The following is a 24096-nucleotide window of genomic DNA, read 5'->3' on the forward strand; positions in this document are numbered from 1 at the left end:
TCAAATTCATCATCTGGATGCTGGTTCTGATGAGCCCAGAAAAAGATATGGATTCTCCCTTTTACTGAGTTTCTTTCTGGGCGACATATGGGAAATGCCTCCTGGAGGTGTGCTGTAGGCAGGTCTGGGTTTCACAAGGCTTTGTCCCGCACCTGAAAAACACAGTGTGCTCTAGACAGCAAACACTCATATTCCTTATTCTTGTCCAGACCTGTAGTATCCAGTTGCTTTGTGCTGGACTTGGGCTGGGTACTGCTTTTCTAGTGCTCCATCTTCCCACTCTAAGCCAGCTGAAAGCCTATTGCTCCTCTGCTTGTTGCAGGGAAGGACAGCCTCTGAATGATTCATGGCTGCTGCTATGGCACTAATTTCCTATTAGTCTGTTAATACGCCTACCACACATATAAGGGGCTTTAAATGTGATGTATGTTAATAATTCTGGTACTGAATTATAAATTTATAATCAGGTTTTCCCTGCCTGAACACAGAGCTGCCCTGTCCCTCTTGTCACATCCCACAGCTGCTAGGAAACCCTGGGGAGTTTCACTGGGGGCTGCTCCAGACATCGGTCTTCCTAAGGAGAGTTGGGGTGCTGACTTACTCGTCCAGGACAAATAATATTAGAACTTGCTCTTTTTTTCTTTTCTTTTCTTTTCTTTTTTTTTTTTTTTTTGAGATTTCCAGTGCTTCTAGCTCTGGGAGGGCTGCAGAAACACAGCCGCAGGTGGTTTCTAGAGTTTCTGCCCATGTGGGAAGCCTGAATAATGGTGCTTATAGAAAGAAAATCCAAAGGTTCCCAGGTGCTTTGTGTCTTTGCAGTGGTTAATGTTTGCAGTGAGCTCTAGGCAGCAAATTCACTGCAGTTTTGACCTGAATGGGAGGAGGTCCTGCTTTCCTCATCGTATGTGGTGCTTTCTGTATCACCGGCTCGTGGTGGCCAGACAGCTGTGCCAAAGAAAGCAGGCGAGATATTACTTCCTCAGCGTCCAGCTCCCATGGTTTGGATAGCAACATGCTCTTCAGAAAGCAGCATGCCATTTGTTCCCTATCACCAGTGCCAAGGGAGGAAGGAGGCCAGTGACAAACACATTATATAAACTTGTGCGAATGCTATCAGGCTTTTATTATTATCTCCTGGCTAGGTTGTTATTTTGCTCCCTTGATGATTTCTTCCATTCCATTTCTATCAGAGCTGTGTCTGTCAGCCTGCTGAATTAATACATGTGCTTTAGCCTCCCTGTCCCTTATTAGCTATAGGAGAAAGCATGTTTGGTGCTTTCACAGCAGAGAAGCATGCAACTTCTCCACATCGCAGTACCCCAGGGGCAAGGCTCTGTAGGCCGACCCAAGTCCAAGGGATGTATGTGGCTGTAACAGAAGCAACCTGCTGAGCCCTTCGTTATGCCTCTGCACAAATGCCACGGGCAGTTTTCTGTGTTGCTAAACACACATCAGCATGAAACAAAAGCAGCCCGGGGAGATGAGCGGTGGGGGACTGGGGAGCTCTGCTCTGTGGGAAGCATCAGCAAGAAGTATTCAAAGGGAAGGCCCACACTGTCAGTAATTAATTGCTCGTGTGAGGCGCTCCGTTATTTTTTGTGGAGCTCAGACTACTTAGCGGTTGACATCTGGGCACTGAATCAGATCACAATCCATTTACTTTGTTACTCTGCATCCGCACAGAAGAATTGAGTAATTCTAGGAAAGATGACTGGAACACTGAACAATCTCCATTTCAGCCCTGCTCTCTAGCTGGTCTGACATTCAGTCACTTCTCGCTGTGCTTCTGCTTACTTACTAAGAAGCAGAGTTAAGGACACTCACGATTTTTCTCCCAGTGAGGGTATTTAAGGGACTCCTCGGTGACAGCATTCTTTGACGGGTTTCTTCATGTCCTTAGGCCAGCACATCTTATGTTCTCTGAGTGCTACCAACAGAGCTGCCAGGGCCTGTATGACTCTCGCACTCCTGGAGAGGGATTACTTAATTGCTTCCTAGCACTGTGTTGTTAGAAGTTTGCTTCTGCTCTGAAACAAGAAGTTTGAGCTCAGTCTCCCATACCTAAGAGGCACCAAAGAAGACAGCCAAAACCCTGCAGCCTCTCTCCAGCCCTCTCTTTACCCTGGCAGATGCTCCCCTTGTGTTTTACAGCTCACCAACCTGAGACTGCTGTAGTGTTTGAGGCTGAACAGCTGAAAATGCAGCCAAAACCCTAAATTCTTCAGGGGACTGGGAAACCAGCCAAGCAAAAACCACTTATCAGAGCTGCCTGCACAGAGGCGGTGGTTGATATCTGTGGGTGTTGGTCCCCACTGGTCTTATGCCCAGCAGCACCACAAGTGCTTGTTTGTTCAGTAAGGCTGGTCCTGCCTGCCCACTGTAGGAGCTCCAGGGTCTTGGCTGTACCATGGAAACAGAGATTTGTATTCACATCCAGCCATCAGCATGTGATGTGATGCAGTGACAGGCATAAAGTTCCTCAATAGAGCTGTTACATGATTAATAACAACAGGAACAGCTTAATGGATGAAGACATTTCCTCTACCTGGGATCCGTCCTGGGACTTACTGCTGCAGAGCTTGAATGAACTGTGTGAGGATGTTATTGCTAATCAGCGTGCATGAGTGCAGCCTGATACCAAAGGCTGCTGCTAACCAGCTTGCTCCGTGCCACGTGCTGGAGACTCGTCCTTCCCATGAGCCAGAGCAGCTGTCAGTGCAGCCAAAGTGTGGTTTGCTTCCCTTGGTTTTCTTCACCAAGAAGGGAAAGTGCTGTCCATCCCAGAAGTCACCCTTCCTCTATGTAGAGCATTCGAGTGTATCAGATCGTGTGAGGCACCCTGGCATTATTCACCCTATCGAGAAAAGATAAACCCTTCTTTCACAGCCATGATATATGTAAATAACAACTCTTCAGAAATATCTGCAAGCCTATACTTCAACCTCCAGTTTCACCCCCCTCCAAAGAATGTACAACAAAACACATCACTGATAGATCTCCTGTTGCAGCAGTCCTCAGGCTGGAGCATGCTGCTGCAGCTTCAGCTGACAGAAGTTCTGTTTCTACGAAGAGGTGTGACTCATCGTGGCTCAGTAACATCCTGAAGCTCTTCCTGGGAAGCCTGATCAGGGAAGAAGGACACATGTCGCTTCTCTTACTTTTTGTCTTTTGCCTGAAACCACTTTGCAGAGGTAGAAATCTCACTTGATTCCTGCTTGAGACAGGAGAGCAGAGAGCTTCTGTGCTGGGAGGTCCCAAAGCAGCTGCAGGTCCCAGCATCTGTCACGTAATAGACATGTGAAGGTTATACATGCACATCCACAGCTCGAAGTCTTACACCTTGGCCAGCTGAAGGACCATATCCTGCTGCCGAAACCTTCCTGTAAGTGCCAAGATTCAGGTTGTTAGTTCTGTGCTCTACAAGACAGGGGGAACCCCACTGCTAGGGGAGCCCACAACCAAAGCACAGGAGGGTTCCCTCCGTGTCTTCTTCTGCCTCATAAAAGTGACACCTGCATTAGGATGAGAGGAGCAAACAGCTGTTTGATCCAGTGACTGTAAATGGAGACCGGGCAGCCACCTGGCACGGAGCTCAGCTAGTTTGGAGCGTGAAACCAACATCTGGGTCAAACAGAGGGCTGGCAGAAGGTATCGCTGTCGTGCTATCGATGAGGAACTCTGGTCTGAGATCTGGGCACAGATTGACAGTCTTTGCCGAGGACACAAACACCCAGCATCACCACAGGGCTGCCTTGTAGCTGGACCACCTCCCCTCTGACTGCCTTCTTCTCATTTCAGCCCCTTTGCAGAGCTGCCCGAGGTGTCAGTGCACCCTTCCCCTTTCAGCAGCTGGCCTTCCCTTCTCCCCCCTCACCCCGCAGTGTGGGATGGACATCTCTCTGGCAGCCCTGCTCCATGGGACAGCATTTCGAAAGCTCTTCTCTCATTTCTAAGCAACACTGAGATGTATTAACTTCCTCTCCCATTTTGCTGCAACTGCTTATTTCACACTTGTTACTGGATTATTTATAGTAATTCTGCAAAGTGTTTTGGAATCGGTAGAAGGGCACAGCACTAAATACAATAGCATCACCTCATGAGATCTGACATTTAAAAACAGGGGATCTAATTACTGAAGCCAAGGGAGACAGCAAATGTCAGGAAAAGCCAGTGGCTGTTGGCATGATGCTGTGACTCCTGAATTGCTGCCCGCGGTCTGCAGCAGGAAGAGGAGTTATCTGCAGCCCCTGGTTTCTCCTGCAGAGCTCACAGCCTGGGACACCCCCAGCACCTCTTAGCAGAATGCAACAAGTGTTGCTTTTTGCAATGCTGTCTGAAAACATTGACAGTGACGTAAGTCTGTGTGTGCTCTTGACTGATGGACAAGCCTGCTGCCACCACCAGCCCCGCACCCACACCCTTCCACTCGAGTTGGGAGGGTCAGATACAGGTCTAGACCAACCCCAAGGCTTCCGACCAGACCCAGAGGGTCTAAAGCAAATAGCAGCATCGCAGCCTGCTTTTTTCTCGCAGACGAGTTCCAGTGCAGAGCGTGTCCAAGCTGTCTGAAATAGTGCAGCTGCCTAAAAGCCCAAGTTAACATTCACGCATCGTGCAACATATCAAATACATCCACCTCTCATCGGCAACGTCAAACTGTCTTGACAGTTAATGAGCTAAGCCCAGACTCTAAACCAGCAAGTTGTAACTGAATAAATATGATAAACAACCTGTTTCCAGATGGCTTTTTATGTAACACTATTTATGCGGTGTTGATAGATGGCAAATTTTATGCCAATAAATCCTCGTATTTTAAAACATTTGCCTTCTTAATTGCCCAGTTTACATGTAAAATATGTTTACGTGCATTGCTAAGTTGAAAAGTGACATGGGAACAGCTCTGGACTGAGCAAGCACTATTCGTGTGTTGGCCCATCTGTCTGAGCTCACAGAAGAGCAGTGTCACAGGAATGTCACCTATGAAATCTCTTCTGCGTAGCAGCAGTCAGATTGTGATCAAGCCTGGTATTCATGCATACATAGCTGCTAAGCTCCCATTACTTCCTAGATAGCATTTGAGGGGAACCTGAAGCCCTGACTCCACAGGCTGGTGGGACTTCGAATGCCGCCAGGGAAATGCAGTGGGGGGTGAAGCTGGTGCTAGAGGAGGGGCCGAGGGCTGAGGGGGGTGGTGGGGCTGCAGCACTGTCACTGGTCTCAGTTTCGCGTCTATAAATGGGACATGTGGTTCTCTGTGTCCTGGGAATGGCTTTGGCTTTGGGGAGAGCCCACCAATGGCTCCGTGATGCCCTGACCCTGCAGGCACCGATGTCCGGGGGCAAAGCCAGACATCCTCACTAGGCAATCTCCCACAGCCTCCCAGGATCTCTGCCCGGCTGGGAGGACACTGTGCTAAAGCAAAGACACCCCAAACCACACAGACAAGAAGACTGGAGGGAGTTTGTATCCTTGAAAGCTCATCCAGATGCATCCGTGCCTCTTCCAGCTGGGCCCTCCCAGAACACCAGTTCTGCTCCAGTCTGTTCCTGCCCCCTGCAGACATCCAGTGCAGCATCAGGACCACACGCAGGCTGGCTTGTCCCTCTCTCCGGTCACAGAGTCAGTCCTCACCACTGTGTTTTGGCCAGAGGTGGTCTCCTGAGCCTTCTGCACTGTGCCATGGAGGAGAACACATCCTGCCTCCATGTGCCCTACCAAGGTTTCTCACAGCCAGCTAGAAGCCCTCTAGAACCCTACCCCCACCAGGTGCTGGAAACAGGAATTACCAGAGGTAGTGGCCGTGCACGGAGAGTTGCAAAGTGCAGCAGGAGGCAGCGTGCATGCGCCAGCTCCACTGCTAAGCCTCAGTCTCAAAGTACAGTGACTACGGGGGGATCTACCAGGGGTGCTGTCTCCACTGCAAAGGGCACAGAGGTGGGAAATGCAGGAGAGGCAGAGCCCCATTAAACACTTCACCTTCTAATGCAATCAGTTCATAGTTTATCTAAAATCTTATTACTGGCTATTTGCTCTAATGGATTCAGTCATGTATAGCCTTAACAGAAATTGACACCAAGCAGATTTATCCCTTTGAACGTGTTTTCTCAATTGAGGATTCCTGATTTGCTCTGTAGTATATGGGGTGTTTTATTTAGCCTTTAACTCATTTATTGGGTATTTATAGAGCAGGACTTCCCTGAGCAGTAAAACCAGATGGCTTCACACACAACAATACGTCCTCCTGGCAGGTTTATATTGTCTTATTTCTTTAAGGGATAACTTTGCCTTGCTCTGTGTTCACCTTAGCATCGCCACTGAAGTCATTACAACAAACTCTGCCCCTGTATATCTTTGATGGCATTCAGGCAGCGTGGTTCTGGCTGGTTCTTGCAAGGCCAGGACTGCAGAGGAGGTTGGGCCAGAGCCCAGGGCTCCGCAGCTCTGCACCGCACACAGGGACATTGCCCTGTGAGCATCACTATAACCTGTCATGAATTTTTCAGAGCGGTACAGGACCAGAGCAAACAAACCATCGTAAGGAAGTGTTAGTTTTGATGAGTCTCAAAAAAAAAAAAAAAAAAAGCCAGGAAAAATCTTTTTGGCATTTTTAAAGCTTTCCGTTTTTGATTTTGGGGCATTTTTTGTTTCTGAGCTGAAAAAGAATTTTCTTTCAAAACATGGTTAAGCTTAGACCAACCATCAGACAAGGAAAGAGGAAGAGAAGTCAGATGTCGTATTCATCCGGAGTCGCTGAATGTGGGATGTCTGACAGCCCATAACTGTGCTTCGCTGTGCAAAAAAACCACATGGCTTCCAAAAGAAAGCCGTGCTTGGCAAAAACCAAGGAAGACAGAAAGGGGGGAAAAAAGAGAGAGATCTCCACTTTTTACCCTAGTTTGACATGAGGATATTTCTCTTTTCTGAAATCTAAAGAATTTTTACCAGACAAGAAAACCATTTGCCATTTATGCTCCAGTTAGCACCGTGATGACCATTTTTATAAAAGATGTTGATGGGAGAAAGGGGTGGAGAGAAATCCAGAACCTTCTGTGTTAACTTGTACGTTCTGTGCAGCTATGGGCTGACACACTGCATTAACAACCTCAACGCATCAGGACTGGCAGGGCATCCACACAGCCCACAGAGCAGGGGGCAAAATGCTCACGCAGCAGCCGTGTCTATCATGAACTCCCTTGGAGACTGAATTAAACGGGGATTGATATAGCAAAGGACTTGCAGCCTTGTTTCATCTCATTCCCCGCAGGAGCTGAACTACCAAAACACCTCACCTCCAGCCTGCGTGACCAAAGCTGTCTCCTCACCCACAGCTTCCAGCAGCCTGAAATGCCGCGAGCAGTGGGAACTTGGTGTGGCCCACTGAGGGTTCCGTCAGCTCCTGGGGTGTGTGTTTGTGCAGACCATTGCTGGTAGCCAGAGACTGCACGCTGACGGAGCCATGGGCCGTGTTTGCACAGCTGTGCAGAAATGCTTTGCAGGCTGGTCCTGAAAGCAAGCTCCGGTTTGGAGAGTCACTGGGATGGGCTTGCAGGGAAGCAAAGGAGCTGGGGGTCCTGGGAAGGCTCCAGCTTCGGCTGCCCAAGGAGGCTCTGTGCTGCCTGCATGGGAAGCGTTAACTGGGAAGAGAGAGGGCATCAAGTGCAGCACATCTATGGCCAAAGAGACAGTTCAAGGAGAGCTTTAGACCCAAGGATGTACCATGTAAGCCTTCTCTCTGGGTTGGCACCTATGTTTGTCTTGCAGCCTTTGCTCAAATTGCCACAATAAGTGGTGGAAATTTGACTAATGGAAAAAAAGAAGCAACTCACAGTGCACGTTGCTATTCATCAGCACTGATCTGGTGACGTGCTTTAGGAGTTCCTTCCCACTCTATGAGAAAAGCAATAACTGAAGGAACAGCTTCTACATGTGTTTTCACATCCCACAAAGCTTGGCCAAAACAGAGGGGGCATGGGATGATGGCTGCCAGCCCCCACCATGGGCATGAGTTCATAAAGCAACAGCTGCAGGTTCTCCCCTCTCCATTTTTTCGTTCCATATTTCAGTGACATTTGAGAGTTCTCTCAGAATTTAAAACACATAAGTTTTGACATTTTATTACTTGCCTGTCTCTGTTTTATGGTTATTAGGATGGGTGAAAAATTAAGGTTCCTGGAGGCTGCTCTGCAAACCTCTATTTATTCAAAGGGCGTATAAAAAATGGCTGCATCCCCTATAGGCAACATAATGAGATTTAGGGCCATTTCTGGCTCAGTTGCTTGGCATAGTGAGCATGGTATCTCTAGTACCGCAAACTCAGCCCCAAATCCCTTCTGTCCACCCATCCACTCTTGTTTCACCTCTTTGTGCCTGCAGAGGCCAGGGCACCCACCTGCCAGGGGCTGTGGGCACAAGGTGACATCTGAATTCCTTCACATGTTGGTACAACTGTCCCTGCTGTTGTGATTTCAAGGCAGCCAGGATGCTGTTGGGTGTCACCCAAGACCACCAGATCTATGTGCAAGTGATCCAGCACCTGAGGTCTGCGTGAAGCTCAGGAGATGGACTTCCCACTTAGGTTTCATGGAAGGCAATGCAGATAGCAAAGCCTACCAGAGGTTGCGTTTTTGTTTTAGCTTGTTTTGTGGTCCAGGTGCGGACCAATGGAAGTTGCTCTCACATACCATTTCAGCAAAAGGATCACATTTTGGATTCCCGCAGCTCCATGATTTGCTCAGAGGGGGCATGGCCCCAGACTGAGCTGCTGAGGAGACCAGCTCCCTCGGTGATGGAGATCTAAAATGGAAAACATTTCAGTGCCATGACCTCATGTAAAGCTGCTAACTCTGCCTTCCAAGAGCTTTAAAAAAAACGCAGGACTACAAGTGATAGTACTTCAGTGAGACATTGTCTGAAAGAGGAGGAAGTACCCTACAAGGACCTGAATGGAGCCAGTGCGAGGCCAGAGGCTGCAGGGGAGTGGGCAGCTTTTGTCTGCAGCCTGTCTTTGGGGTGAGTGGAAATACCCTGTGGCCTGGGCAACCCTTCTTCTCATTGCTAGTGTGTCTCCACTGGAAAATCATTTCTGCTTAGGAGGAATTTCTCTGTACAGGATGGCTCCACCTCAGTGTCACAGCACACATAACAAGAAGTCTTTATTACAAGTCCTGTGCCTCCAGCCCTTGGGATGCCCAAGCCACGTGGCTGGCCAAAGGACAGCAGGAGGTACCTGCTGAGTTTCCCAGCCTGACACAGGTGGGAATACAGTGCTCCCAGCATCAGATAGGATTCACGTGCTGGATAGGGAGAGTAGAATTAATTCGGTCCAGCTGCAGAGCAGTAAGCAGCATCTGTGGGGAGCAGAGGTGAAGCACAGCTGGCTGCGGGCTGGCAGAGTATTGTGTGCACCCTGTGGTCTGCCCATCTGTGCCCCAGAACCTCTCATTGCCCTGTCCCAGGACAGAAGCTTTCTCAGAGCATCTGATGGTGGCTTTCAGACTTTTTCTTTATATTTCTGTATAATTTAATATATTATTAATATTATATTATATTATAACCTTTCCTTTGGAAATGGCCACTAAGACCAAAAACAGGGAGAGACAGAGTAAACAAACCCTTCCACTTTTTCAAAAAGATGCCCGAAATGGAAAAATGTTTCATTTTGGCTCAAACATGTTTTTATTCTGTCTTTCCTATGGGATTAAAAAAAAAAAAAAGGAAAAAGCAACACTGAAAGCAAAACAAGGCTCCCCAGTCCCAGCTATACTACATGCAGCAATTTTCTTCATCAGGTTTTTTGGTTCAAAACACAAAGAAACAAAACCGTATTCCAGGCGAGTGGCCAAGGAGCAGGATCTCACACAGCCAGGGGACAAGGACGGGGGGGGGTGGGTGCTGGCACCGCAGCGCAGCGTGGAGCCGCTGTCCCTTGTGCTCGCTGAAGGATGCCCAGCACTATTGCTGCTCCTCCTCTGGGCCCACAGCTGAGCTCACTTATTGAGCTCACAAGCCTTTCCACCCAGCCAGCATCCTACTAGCTATAGCGTTTTTACAATTCATGAGCCACGCCGGGGCTTTGCTTACTGCTCATTTGTTAGTCTTTCTAGCTCGCTGGCAAGGTGTCCAATTAGTCAAAGCAGTTCTTAGCTTTAGTAGAACTAATTGTTTCACATTGCAGGGGGACTGCTGGGGAAGCACCCGAAGAGTCCCACGAGGTTTTTTAATTATTGCTGCTGTGCTGCTGGTACTCACCCCCTCCCCCTCCCTGAAGTCTCCCATCACCTCTGCTACGTGTGAGCATTCTGCCGCAGCCTGAGCGTGCCACCAGCATTGCTCATCCACAATTAATGCACAACTCGGTAGTCGGGGGAAGGAGCTGCCAAAGCTGTTTCTCCCTTCTTCTTCTGTTTGTTTGTTTGCTTCTGAAGAGCCACTTTCAGGCAGAAACACAAGCGGCTCGCGTTGCCAGCCTCTCAATTACTGCAGCCATCGTCAGTGAGAAAAGAGAAGGGCAGAGAAAATCAGAAGCATTTGGGATTTGGCTTGTAGTGTTTTACTAAGAATCTGAAACTGAGTTATTCAAGGCTGGTTAAAAACACCGATTGCACGGGTATCACTATATGGCACGTCTCCTTTCAGGTAGAGACCTAAAGCTGAAACTGAAGGTGTAGGGGCTGTTTCCCCATCCCAGGCAAGTACTCATGGCTGTCACTATCCCTCTGCAACCCAACTACCCTGACCCGACTCCCAGCCTTCCCCAAGGCGTTGCTGAGTGTGGTTGCGCCTGCTCCAGATAACACAGAAATAGGCAGCTATTCACGACTTTAAATTAAGCAAAAAGAGGCAGAAAATACACTCAGAGCACGTTTCGGAGGTATCACGGGATGAACCAGAAAGGAGGTGGTTTGCACCTATTTTTCTGTTCTTCTTTTTCAGATGTGGCTGAAATATATTCCTCAGCCTCAGATCCCATTCCTTCCATCCCTGAAGATCTGGTCTCCAGCCCAGATGCCCTCACAAATGACACATTTCCCCCAGACCAGCCTCTCTTGCAACGTTTAGAGATAGAAAAAAAAAAAAATGTGTTTAACAAAATTAATTCCTGAGAAATAATTTAGTCCTTTAGCACCCTTCCTTCCAGTTAATCCAGTCTGTAAATTTAAAAGCTCTCTAGAAATTAAAGGCAGACGCCCACCTCATACAGAAAAGGCTTTCCTATGCAAGCCTGCTAATCTAACAGGCTGCTGTTTCCGATGGAATATATTTCATCCGGGAAGTTCCCAGATTTCATTTTTCAATTTTTTTTTTCTGGTTGAAAACATTTTCTGGCTGAAATTGCCGGTGCTGTTTCCATTCACTCTTCTGTATTTGCTGTTATTGACTTCCTACGTTTTCTCGGAAGCGGATTTCAAGCCTGTGGGCGTTATGAAACAGTACAACAAAGCCATATGGGGTGGATGTATCTCCAGTGAGGGTTTGGGATGAGGAGATGGTTTTATCTCCAGTGAGGAGCTGGGAGGAGCCGAGGGGGACCCCAGTGTGTGCTGGCCCAACAGAGGTGTCTGTGCAGGAGCTCTCTTTGTTCCTCAGCAAGGGAAGCAGCTGTATCGTGTGCATGGATCCGAGTGTAAGGAAGCACCAATGAGACAAACACCTCGACTGCAAAACTGTTAAAGATCCAGAAATGGGAAAAGATTGAAAACAGCTGGAAAACAATGGTGGCGGATGCCACCAATTTTCTCCAGACTGCCAAATCAGCCCTTGCTCTCCCTGCTCCTCATTTCTGCAGCTTATTGCTGTGAGAGTCAGGGCTCCATCTCCTTCTTCACCTCCTTTTCTCTCCTGTTCTCCTCTCCCCACTTTTTACAGTTGCTTCCCTCATTCCTTCTGTTCTTCTGCTCTTTTGCTTCCACTTTTTCTGTTCCTTTTCCTTTGGTTTTATCTTTGACTTTTAAAAATTGAACCTGGCTGTAAAATTCCCCATATAGATTATCCATTTTTCAAAACAGTGCTCTTGACATTACGTGGGGAGGGAAATCAAGAGGAGCATATATAACTGCAGTCGAGCAAACAGCCAAAAATGCTTCCTCCAGAGAGTTCCGCATCATTCACCAAGAAAAAACAAAGCCTGGACACTGAATCATCAACCTCCACCTTAATTATAGACACACAGCAGCATGGGACGGCAGCACTGAGGCTGCTGCTGCACAGACAGTGTGTGTGCCTGCCCTGCATATAAGCAAGGAGCTGATGGAGCGCTGGGCCACCTAATTCTTCAAAAATGCTCCATTTAGGAAAAGAAGCAGCAAGGACCCTGAGCAATTTCAGTGTGTCAAAGAACTGGCCATTTCACCTGGGAGAGGGAGGTGGGGATCGCTCAGAGCCTTTTTGTCAATGAGAGAAGAAAAATGGGAGGCAGAGGAGAAAAATGGTAAGAGCTTGGAGGAAACGAGGAGAAAAAGAGGAGATTGAAATCATCCATCCCATGAGTGGGGCAGTGTGGAGGTAGTGGCAGCAATTCAGTGGAAATTGAATGGTCCGAGTCCGTTTTAGAATAACTGGTAAGCAGATTTTATAATCAATTTTATAAATTAAATATATTTTATAGTCAGTGCAATAACTGGAACGAGGGAAAGGTTTGGTTCAGGCTTTGACAAGCAATCATTTCTCATTTGGGAAAAATCCACCTCCACCACTGTGCCCTCCGGTGAGGACTTTTGGGGAGGAGCTGCAGGCTCGTGCCCTGCCCTAGGCAGCCACGCTGTGACCTCCCCGTGAAAGCCCATCTTCCCTGGCAGCTTAGGGCAACGTGGTGTCCCCCAGGGAGGAGCAGGGGGATGGGATGCAGCAGGCAGAACACCCCTGGGTCCTCCACATCCGTCAGTCCTCTGAGCAAGGCTGTCAGCATGGCAGGGGGTGCAGCAGATTTACAGATAGACACGTATCTGTCAGCTTCCTGCAGCAACACTACATGTACATACCAGAATTCAAATGTCGTGTGCTTTAACTCCTTCGCTTTCCTTTTTAAGAGCTGAAGGGCAGTGTCCCACGGACCTCTCCAGCATCTGAGTGGGAAACCATCCCATTGCAGTGTACTGGTTTAATTTAGTTAGCTGACTAATGCTAGAAGGCACAGCTGCTGATCAAATGCATGGCCTTGCCAGGCAGCACACAGAAAAATAATGAAGACTGTCCCTGCTCGAAAGTATTTGGGACAGGTTGGACACAATATGAGTGAAAAGGCAAAGGAAAGAGACACCAAGGGACATCACAGTGATTGCGGTGACATCTCCAAGCGGCAGCGTTCAACAGCACAGCATTAGCATCCCAGGGAGATGTCTGCCTCCCATCAGGGGCAGAGCGGCCTGTGAACATCCCTACACTCGTCTTTCATGGCTTCATGAGGACCGGTGGAGGCTCCCAAAGCTAAAAGAGAAACCAGGCCTCCATTTGCTGTGCTTGTCTTTGGGATATCCCAGCTGCAGGTCCACCCTGCTCCATCCCATGCTGCCGCCTCATCCTGAGGATAGGCTGCCCAGATGGGTCTGGCTGTTGGGCTTGGTTCTGGGTTAAAGATCAAGCATGTAACATGAACTGAAGCCCACCCTTAATATTAGTCTTCATGCAGCAGAGATCTGACTTCTTCTCCATGGCCTCTCCCACATCTCAGTTTGAATTGCATTTTATCTTAAGTCCCAAACCTGTGATCTCTTTCCCCATTATTCACTTGATCACGCGGGCCTGCTCTTTCTTTTCCTAATAAAGGAGCAAATTTAGTAGCTCAGGAGGAGCTAATGGGCAGGTTTCTCCATCATCCTCAGAAGCATTAGTGCTCATATCTTCCCTCTCAGTACAGCACATTTGTATGTTTAATTTAAGAAGGTTATCTGTCAAAAGTGATATCTCAAGGTAGCGCTGAGCTAGATAAATATGTCAGAAACAATAGCTCCTGCTGAGAGAAACAAATGTTCAGAAAATTTGTATTTTGGAGGATCACAGGACTTAGGAAATCAGGCCAGAATGACAGTTCTGCTTCAGAGCCATTCCCTGCACTGTCTCCGTGCCTCTCCACAGCCCCAAAGCGAAGCTGTATCTCACCTGGATTTCCCCGCTCTCCTTGGGTGCTCAATAGTGTAAAAACTCATTGAGGCTTCTTGGATCAGCTCCTAAAGGATAACAGGACCTGCTCTGGGAAAGAAAACCTCCTATTGGCACAGTGGGACCTGGACCTAGGGGAGACACACGGGAGGTCAGAGCAAACCAGCCTCTCACTGTGCCCCACAGTGGGAATGGGTTTCCTTCTCAACGAAATAACACACAAAAAGAAAACATAAATAAATAAAAGAATCACCCCAAAACCATTATTTTCCACTGCTCCCAGCTCCTGCAGAGAGATGGCATCATGAGTGATGCATTTAGCAAAGAGTCAATTCTACTAAGCAGGTTGACATCCATCCCTGTAGAGAGGCAGCACAAATACCCCTCAATAATTCCATCTTCTGGACCTCCAGCTAATTCTGGTGTTCACTTATGGTACTGTGATCCTGGCAGAGGGGCGAGGGGTAGAGATCAGCCTGGCAGCTCCTTCAATTCAGACAAGGAGCAGACTCTGGAGAAGAAGGTGGTCCCATTCAGAATATTAATCCAATTTTGGGCATAGATGGGAAAGGATCATAGAAAATGGGACTTTTACCCAGAAAGAAGTTGGTGGTGGCCTTGGATCCCTGGCGTTTTGAGTTCTTGCAGCAACAAGATGTCGTGTCCTAGCAAAGGAGTTTTCCTTTTCAGATAGAGGTGGAGGCAGAGGTAACATCCCCCCAGTTCTCAAGTGCAGTAAAGACAGAAGAGTTCTGCTCCAGATTTTTGTCTAGCTGATGGTCTACATGTCTGGTGTGTATGAAGTAAGTTAGATGGTCTCCCTCCAAAGAGAGAAACCAGAAATTATTACCAGACTTACCAAGGCCACATACCAGCCAGAGCCATGCAAAGGAGAAGGACTCCAAGGAGCCCATGACAGCGGGCTGGTGGGGAACATGAGCTCTTGTCCATGCTCAACTCCACCAGTAGCCAACTGAGGCAGGACTGGTTTGCAGTGTTACAAGCCCGTACTTTCTAGTAATGGTCTCAGCATCTGCTTCACCTCTGACAGCTCCATCTGCTCTGGTTTGTGCCTTAAGCTGTTCGGGCCCCACTTGCCCCTTGCAGTGCACCCAGCAGAAGGTGGATGTGGATTTCCAGCTATTACTGCAGTGAGAAAAGCAAGCTCTGGATCCCGGAGAGCACAATCCCCGTGCAAAACCCAGCTCTTCTGAAATACAAAACAACAAGGGATCATGCACAAAACCCTGGTATAAGTATATTAAATATATATATATGTCTAAAGCCATCAGGAGGAAGGAACAGATTCACCTCTGTAATCCCACTCTAAAATCAGTGGAATTAAGTATCTCTGTAGCAAATAAAGAAAGAGAATGATGGGGCTGGGGGAGGTGCTGCCTCTCACTGCATCCCCTGGGTACCAGGCAGAGCAGAACCCCATGACCAGCGCTCAGGAATAAATCCAAGACAGGGAAAAATCAGACACAGAAACCCCCAGCGTCAGCATAAACAAAGCTGGTTCGGCTTCTGAAGATGAATACCTTAATCCCAGAGGTCAGTAGGCTAATGACAAGAAATATCAAAGTTAAAGGAGGCAAGCGCTTCAATTGAGTAAGTGATTAAAATCCATCTTCAAAAACCCCAAAGGTCCCTGCTGCTGCTGTCAAAAAGGGGAAGGAAAAAAAACAGCTCTGGATAAAGCTCAGCTCTTCAAAGTGTTTCCAGCTTCTGGGGACTGAGCAGCTTCCCCAGATTGGAGGATGCGTTGTTCAGGGGGTGCTGGAACAGCCAGGGCCCTCATCTGCCTTCAGCACAGCCCAGGGACATAGTCACTCACCCAAAGGATGCCCCTGGCTGGGGCAAAGGTTCTGCTGTCCCCAGGTTTTCCCTTCCCTGAGATAATGGGATTCAGAGCCCACATTCAGCCTTGGTGGTATGAGGGTCTAGTGCCATAAAAGATATAAGATGCCATGGCTGCACAGTGAAAGACAACGCAGGCTTCCTCCACTGGACCAGCATAGCTCAGAGATCCACCCAGCTTAGCTTTGTGCTGGCTTTATCCCAGAAAACACTGTTGCTCAGCCTGTCCACGTCCCTGTTCTCTTGAGGAGCACTGCTCAGACTTATTTGTGGGTTCCAGTGCAAGGCAGCTGTGAAAAGGGTATTTCATTTACTGCTGCTGCTGCCACTGAGATCGCTGCTGCAGACTCCCAGCAGCCAACTGAAAATTCACAGGATATCACTCCTGGAAAGATTTATTGTAAATGCATGTGTTTTATTATAAAATTCATGTCTCCCAGGAATGCACATCACAGGGAAGCAGTGACAATGTGCAAACAGAATTAAAGGTTTGGAATCATCAGGGCTTCTAATGGCTGTCTTGGAAGAAGATGGATTGAGATCTGTCTAAAATGCAATTGGATGCAAATAATTATGAACCGCACTTAATGTCGTGGGGCTAAACCAGTTTGGGAAATTTCCAGTAGAAACAATAATAACCTACGAGGAAATGGTAGGAGAAAAAACAGGACATCTATTTTGCTCCTTTGCACTGCTGCAGAAATTGAAGGCTTGCTGGCTCCTTAAAGCTGAGTACAGTCTGGTCTTTCTGTTTCAAAAAGAATAAAGTGGAACTGAAAAAGATTCCAGGGAAAAGCAGCAAAAGTCACCAAGGGCATGAAACATCTTCCAAAAGAGCAACAGCTGAGCAGATGGGGACCTTCCAGGATGGGAAGCAGGAACCAGAAAACAGCGAGGGAACAGAGAGCTAGAAAATGGCTGTGGTCTCTTCTAGTATAACAATTTGAGATCATTAAATGGAACCAGTAACCAAAAGGCTCCGTCCGAATAGGTAAAAGGAGGCACTTCACACATTGCATCGCCCTGCCGTGGAACTTCTCACCAGGGAGCCTACAGATATGAAGTCTTATACAGGTTCAAGAAGCAATGGACGAGTTTGTAGACGAATAATTCATTGAAGGTATTCAAACTCAACAATAAAAACAACAAAAAAGCAGCCTCTGGCTCAGGGAGTGCACGAGCTGTGTGTCCCTGGCTTTTGGGACAGTGACCGAAGGAAAAATCTTTATATTTGGCCCCTCACACTTGCTACCAAAGGCAGGCACTGGACTTAGTGGGTCTTTGTTCTGGTTTCATACAGCTGATCTCAGCTGAGCACAGTCAAGGGATTCACTCTCTGATGTCTACAAGCACTTTAGTAAGAATTCTTCTCCTTTTGCTCAGGCTTTATGCTTCCAAGCATCCCATCTTAGTCTCTCCACAGCACATTTGGGCACAGGCCTAAGTGGGCGCAGGGAGCAACAGTCAGCAGGGCAAGGTGGGCAGAGCTGCGGGCACAGAGCAGCACCTCACTGCCTGGTGACAGCACGGGATGTGGTCAGCACCAATGCAGGGCGAGATTTGATTGTGCAGGGTAATGGGCTCATCATTTCTGTTTGGAGAAATGTCTCTGCGTGATGTTTTACATCCCTAGGGCTGGGCGGGGGTGGGGGTGGTGGAAGAGATAGAGAATGATAGTTCATTTAAATATATGTTTTAATCAAACCCTGTAAATTACTCTAAGTGGTGTTTTAACAAGATACGATAGCAAAAGCTGAGCAATGTTTCTATCATTATATTGTGGTTCTTTTTTTTTTTTTCTTTTTATTTAACAACCAAAATACAGAATTCAATTTACAGGGCTTTAGCCATGGTAGATGAATTTTTATGGGATAAATTCGCGCTCCAGTTTTGCTATCAGGATGCACTACGAGGAGCTGGGCCTTTTTATTATTATTAGGCCAGGCTGCCAAAGCTGGTTATATTGCTCTCCTAAAACTAGATGCAAGATTGCTTGCCTCTGTGCAACATCAATAAAAATGGGGTTTTTCTTACTGCAAAGTGCTATTCTCCATTCATAGAGAGAGTGGGATCGTAATCTTAGCTTCTTCTTCCACCTGAACAAAGCCATCCCTCCAAAGGCTCTTCTTGGCAAACAAACCTGGTGCTGTCTTAGTGCAGGACCAGGGGAATCACTGAAGTGTCACCTGCAGGGGAGCTCCAGAGGGCTCTGACCCAACGTCCTCCCAAAAGCAGGGCTAGCACCAACCCTAGGCTGGGTGAGCTGGGAGTCCTCTGAGGATGAAGATGCTGTGACCTCACTAGGATTTGTTCCCCTGCTGCACTGGGCTTGCAAAATGGGTGCAACAGTGGCACTGCTCCCCATAGGAGAGGAGCAGGGACATGAATGTCAGCATCTTCTACTCAATGCTTCATTCTTCAAACAGCTTCCCTAATGCAAAGATGAAGTTGCAGCTGGGCAGGACCGTGGTACTGTTGCTGAACTGAGCCACACGCAAAAACATCATATGGAAAATTTCACTCCTTTGCATCAGCCAGCAGGGAGAGTTAAGGCATTCAAAGATGCTGGGTCTTTCAAGGGATGTGAATCGCCATTCTAACTTGAATTGCTGGGATGCACACTAAAACCTGCCTCCATGAGACTTCCTTCAGAAGAAACTGCTTTCACTCTGCTCCAGGTAGGACGTTCAGAAAACCAGCATCATATCCAATGCAAACACTTCAGCCTCCCAGCAAACCTCCCCTGGACACCAGCTTCTGCCTCCTACCTCCACCCAAAGAGCATGAAAATAATCTGAAAACCTATGTTAAAGGACAGTGTTTGCTTTCTCTCTAGGAAGAGTAGCACCAAAACTGTTAGAACCCCCTCCCTTACACGACATTCTCTATGACCCTGTCAAAGTCATTATCATTAATCAAATTGAGTGTATGAATCTAAATAAAAAATGTGCATAGTAATTTATGCAGATTGCTGTGTAAGCTTTTAAAATGCTGGGCTGAGAAAAAAAAAACACACACATACACAAAATAAAACCTGCAGCTTGCTTTGCTCTAATTAAATCCATCTTGCTCTGCCTGCAGGTGAATAGACCCTTTTGCTCATCTCTTTCTGTGATCATATTCTGCATAAGATGACAAATTAATAACTTGAATAACAACAGTTCAACAGAAACAGCCTGATTACAAATCTTGATAGGAAAAGGTATTGTTGCAGAAGTGGTTTCCATTTAAAATGCAGTAAATCAGATGTCTCTGGAGGAAGAAAAGTGCAGTTTAAAAACTTATTTAAATGAAGAAATGGTAAATAGGAGAGGCAGTGCCCATTTCTCTTATTATATGGGTATGAATCAGCTACAGAAAAACCTCAGCTGAGGAGCTGGTTCAATTTACTGTTATCAGAGGGGATTAGAGCTGAAGATCCCTGATAGCCACAAGAGCTTTCCTGTGTTATTAACTAGGCTTGGCTGTATTTTTCCTCCTTTACAACACAAATGAAAAACCTCTTCATTTGCAATGCACGTTGGATATTTCCTGCTTTAATGCAGCATTTTTCCACTGCAGTACTAACGTGAACTTCTGCTTTGTTTTTTATGCTGTTCAAGAGCGTACAGCAGCACGCCAAGTCCCCCAGGTCACAGCACATCTTGCCCAAAGCCCAAGCAGCTCCTGCATGATGCAGGCAATGGAGAGGGTGGTGGCTGGTGGAAAACCCTTCAACTCTTATTTGTGCCCAGCCCCCCTGCTCCCATACCTGCTGTAGACACAGAGCCCCAGGCCCCTTTCTAGCAGCACAGCTCCTTCCTCAACGTTCACCTCTGCTAATGCCTCCAGTGCCTTGGCATTGTATCCAACAACATATTTTGGAAGGCTGAACAGCTACGCCCAGCTTTCCCAGGGAGCAATGCAAACCTGCAACAGGAAAGTTGCTCCTTCAGGAGCTGTCTGTCACACTGCTCCCTGTTTTTTGTTATTATTTCCCCCAGTCCTTTCTTTTAAGACAGTTACAAGAACACTTAAGTCTAAACAAAAAGCAAAAGCATTCATCTACCAGCCTTACAACTTCCAAAAGCTGTAAGACTCAAAAAATACAGACAAAATATTTCTTCTGCTCCACCTTACTTATCTTGAATTTTCTTAAGAAAGGCCATTCCCGTGAAGGAGACAGCACTAGTCCATGCTCAGTCTATACTGAAGTCTTATTTGGTCTCTTACTGACCCACTGAATAAGTTTAAGGCACTTGTCTGTCTTCAGTTAATGGCCAGGAAAAAACACTCCAGTGAAAGTGCACATGAAGGGAAAAGCTCCAAAGAAAAGAAGTGGAAATCTGGAGAACATCTGGAGCTCTGCTCAGATTTAAGTTAGTATTCAGAAAACAAAGATTTGTAAACGGAAGTAGGGTGTAAGATGGGGAGCGAGGATGGCTGCAGGGGTAGACAGAACCATCCCACCCATTGCTCCTGGTCCTCTGTGCTGGGCTGAGCATGATGTCCAGACCCAGCCATGTTCACAAGGCAGCAGATGTGACTCCATCCCCTAACAATGTCCTTGGGTATCCTGATACCACAAAGCTCACCTGAGAGACTGTGTGGCTGCACTGCTGGTGGGGCAGCTGGAACTGCTGGATGCGTAAGAAAAAAAGCAGTAGTGGAGAAGGAGGGATGTGTTTTGGGGGTGTGTTTCCAGGCCAAAAACCCTACAGCTATCTCCTGGTTCAGCTGGGAGGCTGGGGCAATGTTCGTGGAGGGGCTCCCTGAGATGGGGCAGCAACAGGAGCGTAGCGCAGCCCAGGAGTCATGGGCTCATCCCCCCACACACAATGAACTGACTTGATTCTGGAATATTGTGTATTTCTTTTAGTTAAGAATCTACCACTGTCTTGAAAAAGTGGCCAGAGTGCATTGTAGAGTGAACTGAGTGTTGATTGCGTCTGATGGCATTTAGTTTTCCTAGGTTTATACATCACAAGCCGCCAGGTACTGGAGACTCACATCATCAGACTCATCATCTAAATGCTGGTTCTGATGAGCCCAGAAAAAGACACAGACTGTTCCTTTTACTGAGTTTCTTTCTGGGCAACATATGGGAAATGCCTCCTGGAGGTGTGCTGTAGGGAGGTCTGGGTTTCACAAGGCTTTGTCCAGCACCTGAAAAACAGAGCACTCTAGACAGTTAGCATTCATATTCCTTATTCCTGCCCAGCCCTGTAGTATCAAGTTGCTTTGTGCTGGATACGGGATGAGTACAGATTTGCTGGTGCTCCATATTTCCACTCTATGTTAACTGAAACCATACTCCTCCATGACTTGTTGCAGGGAAGGACAGCCTCTGAATGATTCGTGGCTGCTGCTACAGCACCAGTTTCCTATTAACCTGTTAATATGCCTAGCCACACATACTGAAAACATTAAATGTAATAAATATTTTTAACTTGAGAGAGGTGTTGTAATGAGATCCTACAAGGATGGGTATTCTGGCTCTGTGCTATTTAATATTTGTACCGATGACACAGGAGAAAGTATAAAATGGTCACAGATAAGCTTCAGATGGTAAAAAGACCTGGAGAGGTGACGGAGAGGTGTTAATGCTGTTATGAAGCAACCTGGCTGGGAATAAACAATGTGCCCTGTAACAGGGATGAGTGTGAAATCATTCCTGTCCAAGCAAAGTCTGTAACCACAGCAGTGACACAGCTGTGCTGGAAGCAGAGAGACACAGAAGGCACGTGGGACATCAGCACTTGGTGTGAACCCACAGCAGCGTGCCAGCCACGAGTGCAGTGTCCAATAACATCTGCAATTTAAGAAGCATTCTCCTAAACTGCAGGAGACACTCAGAGATGCACCAGAGAAAAGATTACCTAATGAGATAAAGTCAGAGTGAAGAATAACTGCACAGGTTTCATCAGATAAGCTTTGCCAGTAGAAGGTCAATCCCAAAGTGACCACATAAAATAGAGAAACCTCTTAGTAGAAGTACAGAGGGATCTGATACCAAAAGCAGAGGATAAATGTTCTTAGACTACAAATAAAGATCTTAAAAAAGAAAAAAAATAAGGGACAGACTTATTAAAACAATGACTGAAGGATCTTCCATCAGGTGAACTGGAAAGTCATACCTGAGTGTTTACACTATGGGAACAGCCCAGTTCAGATGGAACTCAAGAAAGCCTGTGTGGTGCACAGGTCAGACACCGGGAACACTGAGCTTCATCAGGCCGATGATCGGATTTTCTGAAGATCTGTAGGTGCTGAACACATCTGTGGACCACTAGAAGCCATGAATGAAAGCGTGTGGTGGAGATTCTCCAATTCTGAAAGTGTTCTCTTCAATGTTTTCATTAATGACATTGATAAAGGTCTTGAGTCACCATTAAGTAAGTTTGTGGATGATGCTAAATTGGGAGGAGCTGCTGGCTCCCTTGGAGGTAGCGAGGCCTTGCACAGAGATCTTAACAAATTAGAGGGCAATCACCAATGGCAGGAAATTTCATAAGAGCAAGTGCAGGACTCCACACCTGGGCTGGGGTAACTCTATCTGTATGTACAGACTGGGGCAGGAGGGGCTGGAGAGCAGCCCCGCGGAAAGGGACGTGGGGATTCTGATTGGGGACAAGTTGAGCCTGACTCAGGAGTGTGCCTTGGCAGCCAGAAGGGCCAACCATACCCTGGGACCGTGGAACAGGCTGCCCAGCGCTGTGGGCACGGCCCCAAGCTGCCGGAGCTCAAGGAGAGCTGGGACAGTGCTCTCAGAATTATGGCTTGAATTTTGGCTGATCCTCTGTGGAGCCAGGAGTCGAACTCGGTTACTTTTGTGACGATCCTTCCAACTTTGGATACTCTGTGATTCTAAAATGGGGCAAGCAGGAGTGGACAGGGCATCCCTACCCTCAAAGAACCTTCCCAGCCTCGCAAATTAATGGAAACAAGGTCCCCTTTTATGGACCAATCTGTTCTGATATCTGTCCTCAGACCCATTTAAAGCTCTTTTAAAAAGCTTCTTCCCAGGAGACTTCCTTGTTAAACATCCTCCTTGTCCTCAGAACAAACACTGGTTTTGTAATTAAGTGCTAATCAATAGTGTCTGCACACAGGGAGCAGGAGACACAAGCATACTGAACCAACCACCCAAGGAAGCTGCATGGGGTTGCTGTAGGAGGAATTGTTTTACAGCCAGCTTACTTTGGAAGCCATGTGGCAAAACAATAACATAAACATAAGAGCACACTAGGCATAAACGATTAGCAGTCTTTCATTACAGCAAAGTACAACACATGGATTTTTTTTTCCTTTTATGTCTCCTTCTCTGCTCACACAGCAGCTCTTTTAAAAAGATGATGATTTACTGCAGAACATGGCACAAAGCAATTGCAGCTTGCTGGGAGTCTCTCCCCTGTTCTCCAGCCCTTTGACTGGATTCCCTCGGGTCCTGGTGTCATGGATCATAGATGTCTGAACTTCATTTTTCTCATGTAAGGCTGTCATCTGGGGGTTTATCAGGGAAAGACAACATTGCCATCCCCATTCCACAGGAAGGGAAGCAATGTTCTGGGAGGGCACCCAGTGGCCATACACCACATCTCTTTTAGAGCCCATCCGGGGCACAACTGTCCACAGACATGGAGAAATTGACTGCAAGGTCTCCATCATCCCAGCATTATTCTCACAGAACTTCTATCAAGGACAGGAACAAGCAGGACCTTGGAGTCCAGAGAGGCGAAGATGTAAATTGTGCAGATGACTGGAGGTTTTAAACTGTAGCATAAAAAATTTATGTCTCTCAGATTAATGTTCACCTACTGTCCAGTTCTTGAGATATCTGGCCCCTTGGGTATCTCAGTTCTCTCTTCTAAAGGTCAATTTAATCCATGAGCAAGTCAGCAAGCAGGCTGTATGCAGAGAGACTAATTAGAGACCACTACACTACAGCTGCAGAAGCAGTGAAAAAGAAATCTCATGATAACATTGTCTGTTACTCCCAGGAGTCCTCACCAGCCCTGTCCTCCAACCCATCTCTCTCATCCAAGGTACGAGCCACATGAGCTGCCTTGTAGTTTGGGAAGGATGCTGTGGTTCCGCTTTGCTCCAGAGTCCCCCACTCCACCAGCTTTGCAGGAGGAACATCAGAGCTCCAAAGGGGCCACA

This window comes from Numida meleagris, chromosome 19 (assembly GCF_002078875.1).
Source record: "Numida meleagris isolate 19003 breed g44 Domestic line chromosome 19, NumMel1.0, whole genome shotgun sequence".
Classification (NCBI taxonomy): Eukaryota; Metazoa; Chordata; class Aves; order Galliformes; family Numididae; genus Numida; species Numida meleagris.